We start from the raw sequence: 4741 nt of genomic DNA, 5'->3' as shown, positions 1-4741 counted from the left end.
GGGAACTTTCACATGCTTCAGGTGTGGCCAAAAAAATTAAAGTAAAAAAAATTTTTAGGAGTTCCTGTCGTGGCTCATCAGAAACGAATCTGACTAGCATCCATGAGGATGCAGGTTCGTTGAACCCCGGCCTCACTCAGTGGGTTAAGGATCCAGTGTTGTCGTGAGCTGTGGTGCAGGTCTCAGACACGGCTAGGATCTGGTGTGGCGTAGGCTGGCAGCTGTAGCTCTGATTTGACCCTTAGCCTGGGAACCTCCATAAGCCTTGGTTGCAGTCCTAAAAAGACAAAAGCAAAAAAAAATTTTTTAAAGAAAAGAATATTGTGTTGAGTAGAGGCCCACGTGTACTTGCCTCAGGATGGCCTGCACTGTGGAACCACTAGCAAAGCAGATCTTTAAAGGAGTTTTAGTAGCTGAACTTGTGAGCATTTTTGGAGCATATTTTTTTGTTTAAACAAATGAACGTAAGGCAAGATTTCAGGCAAATGATAAGTTAAGAAGTTTCCCTTCATCTTGGAAGTTTATTCCATATCCATTGGATACTCTGGAATGTATGGAATCAGAGAGTAAGAGCAAGAAAAATGGCTGAACAGCAAAAATTAGGAATTTGACCATCAAAAAAGGTTTGCCGTATTTCATAGCATCAGGCAAGATTAAAACTCCAAAGTTGACATGGATGGATTTTAGAATATTTAAGGTTAAATGAAAATTCTAATGAAGCAGAAGTTCTATTCTTCAGACTGTGAGGAAGTTGATAGATGGTTTATTTATTATGTTATAAATGGAGTTTTTTTACTACTCAAAGTAGTTCTCCCTTAAAAAAAAAACTCCCCTATAATTCTCAATATGTAAACTTTCCAAAATTGATAAGAGAGAAAAACATCTATTTCTGGTATTTATTACATCTTTTCTTTTCCATTACAGTGTATTGCAAGATGCGGAGTGTGGATCCCTGTGCTTTGCTTCAGGCCGTGTTTGTCTATTTCGTATAGAGCAGTTTGTGTTTGCTGCTCCCAGACTCCTCATTTATCCCTGCTAACCCCCTTTCCCCGTTGGTAACCAGGGGTTTGTTTTCTGTGTCTGTGAGTCTGTTTCTGTTTTGCAAATATGTTCATTAATATTACATTTTAACCCACATATAAAATCGTATTATCTAAAAAAAAGTAACTACAAATTTTGCTTTTGTCCATTTTCACTTTACCTGAAACAATATTCAAACTCTGCATCAATGTCTCTGGTACTACCAGAGCCACTTAGTTGTTTGTTTTTTTTCCCGTCTTTTTGTCTTTTTAGGGCTGCACCCATGGCATATGGAGATTCCCAGACTAGGGGTCGAATCGGAGCTACAGCTGCCGGCCTACGCCAGAGCCACAGCAACTCGGGATCCAAGCAAGCCGCGTCTGCAACCTACACCACAGCTCACGGCAACGCCGGATCTTTAAAGCACTGAGCGAGTCCAGGGATCGAACCCTCAACCTCCCACTGTGCTGCGGTGGGAACTCCCTAGAGCCACTTTGGAATAAAATTCATCCTAAAATTTTTAAGAGAGAATGCAGTGTTCAGTAGATCATGCAATACAGAATAGACTGGACTTCGACTTGGGGTGGGGGGCAGAGGCAGCGGCAACAAGAAACAACATGAAATGAATGTCAAAGAGCAGTGTCATCCTGGTGTCCAGAAAGGCAGCGCGTTCACCTGCTTCAGTGAGGGGCTCAGGGTGGGGGACGGTTCCACTCAAAAGGCGACCCGAGGTTGACATATGTGATAAACACGTTGATAAACGTGGACTTGCTACCCCAGGCCCAGTGAGGCTTTGTTGTAATGCAGTAAAGACTACCTTATTCTTATTAGCGACTGGTTTAGTAAACTTTTGAAAGCCCTTCAAGCTTGCTGCCAAAAATTCTAATGTCCAAAAGCGTGTCATATTTCAGTAAAAGGGTTTTAGAAAAAGGGTGTCCTAGATTTTTAAAAAGTGGTTGTGGGAGCTCCCATTGTGGCTCAGTGGGTTAAGAACCTGACTAGTATCCATGAGGATTCAGGTTCGATCCCTGGCCTTGCTCCGTGGGTTAAGGATCCGGCATTGCCATAAGCTGTGGCACAGGCCGGCAGCTACAGCTCCACTTGGACCCCTAGCCTGGGAACTTCCATATGCAGCCAGGGTGGACTTAAAAAGCAAAAGAAAAAAAAATTGTTGCGAACCCTTGCAAGCAGGTGGTTTCACTGGCTTTAACCACTCATCTCCTGTGTAAGCAAAACAGGGACTTCCCCCGTTTTCCAGTTTTTATTTTTAGATTTAAAAAAGATGATGATGGAAACCATAGGATGGAGCTGAGTTCACTGGAGATACAAATCACAACAAAAGCAGGAGAATTCTCTTGAGTTGAGGGGCAGGGTTCAGGGAAGGGAGTACAGGACTCCGGAGACCTGAGTCTCGTCTAAGTGTGTGACCTTGGCCAAGTCATTTCTCTTCTCAGGGGGCCTCCGTTTCTTCCTCCATAAAATAGGTGGTGAGGTGAGGGGCAGCCCTAGAAGAACAGCGCCCACTCCCTCAGCTCTGATTCTGGCTTGGAGATAACCGTGTTGTTTGAAACAAAGTCTTCAAGAGGTTAGGATGTGTTTCAATTCATTTGTTTAATCTCTGTATTGTTAGGGCCTTAAATGCGGAAAGTTGAGTTGATCACACCCAGGTCGTGACGCATTTATTATCATTGGAGTCTTAAGGAATTTCTCTATTTCCGGCCAAGCAAACAGCTCAATCCCACTTCCTTCTTCCCTGGATGGCCATGGTTCTCTTCTGCTTAATTACTGTATTTGTGTTGGTATGCGTTCATAGAAAGTGTGTATTATATTCACTGGAAGTCTTTTGAATTTCTGTAAATGGTATCACAGTATATATTATTCTGTTTCTTGCTATTTTTCTCCCAGCCTCATGTTTTAAAAATCTATATATGTTGCTCTTCCTACAGCTACTCCCTTGCTTCTAATTGCTGAAAACCGCTCCGACGTGTGTGTCCACCCCATTGTGCCGCTCTGCTCTCTGGGCGATGAATGTCACATTACCTGCATAAATAATGCTGCCATAAAAAGCATTCCAATTCAGAAAAGAATTGTAGGTGAGGCTGCGAACAGGAAAGGCAGCTGCTTCTGAGCTGTGACCAGAATGATGAGGTGCTGCTGTTAGGTCTCCTTTTCTCCAACTTGCCTTACAGCCTCGGGTGATGGAATTCAATTCCAAAGCTTCAGCTGGGACGGAAATCAGGATCTGGGCTCTTGTGGTGCCAAGTAATTATGTTGGCAGGTTTTCTTCATGGAATCAACTAGTTGTTTGAATCAATTCACCCAGTTGGTCAGACGCGTTGACATTGTGTAGCCCCTCCACCCGTCACCCTCACTCCCAGGAGGTGAACTCACCCCCCCCTCCCGCCTTCAAATTCTTGCGTCCCTACTCAGAGCTTCCTCCTGTTCTCCATAGCAGCTTTTTAAAAACCTTCTCCATCACTTCTCCCCTCACTCTCAGTGGGTTACATCTCCTCCTACTTCATAGAGAAAATAGAAGCTTTCAGATGAGGGCTCCCTTAAATCCCTATTACCAAACCTGTAAGTTTGGCTGGGTCCACTCCCATCCTTTCCTCCTTCCTTCCTGTTACAATGGAGTGCTCCACCTTCTGTCTAAGAGGAATCCTTCCATCTGGGCTATGGATCCCATGCCCTCCTTCCTCACTTGGTTGGCTAAACGGTACCCTCTCCCCTTCAATATTTCAATCGCTATACTTCTGTCAGCTACTTCCCATCACCATGGAAACGTGTCCAAGTCTTTCCAATTTTAAGATTATATTTTAAAAACTCTCCCTCGACCTCCATCCCTTCCCGTGATCCCCATCTCCACCACCACCTCCTGCGACGTAGCAACTGAATTTAGTGAAAGAGCTGCATTTGTCCCCATACCCACTCAACCTCCTGGAGTTCACCAAAGTCTCCTTGCCTCTAAATCCAGAAAGACGTTTCTCCTCTTATCATATTTCCATGCTCACCAACACATTGCACCTACTTTGTTGTGAGTCTTTCCCTCCTTGGCTTGCATGACACCTCATGCTCCCAACTTCCTTTCTACCTCTCTAGACAGTCTTTCCAGATGTCTTTTGCAGGCTGATCCACTTACGTCTGCCCCTTGGTGTGCCTCATTTCTGGTCCTCCTTGCTTCCATTTTTCCTCTGTATACGATCCCTCATGAATCTCATGGATTCCTATTAGCGGCTTTGGTTGCCAACCACATCCCCCAAATCTCAGTCTCCATCCCTAACCCCTCCCCTCTGGTCCAGACCTATGGATCCAACTCCTTTCTAGACGTCTACACCTGAATGTGCCGCAGGCATCTCCCAACCAGATGTCCAAGACTGAATTTATCACCTTTCTCGACAATCCCCCTTGGATCGCCTCCACTGTTACTATCTTAGTGAGTGAATGCTATCACCAGCCATTTGATTTCCCAAGCCAGGGAAAAACTCAAAGCACTACACATAATTTTATCATTACTGAAGTTTTAAACTACAAAAAGTATTTTTGGGGGACTTTTTGTCTTTTCTATGGCTGCACTCATGGCATATGGAGGTTCCCAGGCTAGGGGTCGAATCGGAGCTGTAGCTGCCAGCCTACGCCAGAGCCACAGCAACGCAGGATCTGAGCCACGTCTGCGACCCACACCACAGCTCATGGCAACGCCGGATCCTTGACCCGCTAAGCG

General features: G+C 44.8%; 1 pseudogene; it reads left to right on the top strand.

Annotated features, from left to right (window-relative positions):
- LOC110257821 lies at positions 359-603 on the top strand (annotated as a pseudogene).

Source organism: Sus scrofa, chromosome X (assembly GCF_000003025.6).
Source record: "Sus scrofa isolate TJ Tabasco breed Duroc chromosome X, Sscrofa11.1, whole genome shotgun sequence".
Lineage (NCBI taxonomy): Eukaryota > Metazoa > Chordata > Mammalia > Artiodactyla > Suidae > Sus > Sus scrofa.
Note: the sequence above shows the minus strand (reverse complement) of the source record. Positions and strands in the feature narration are given on the sequence as shown.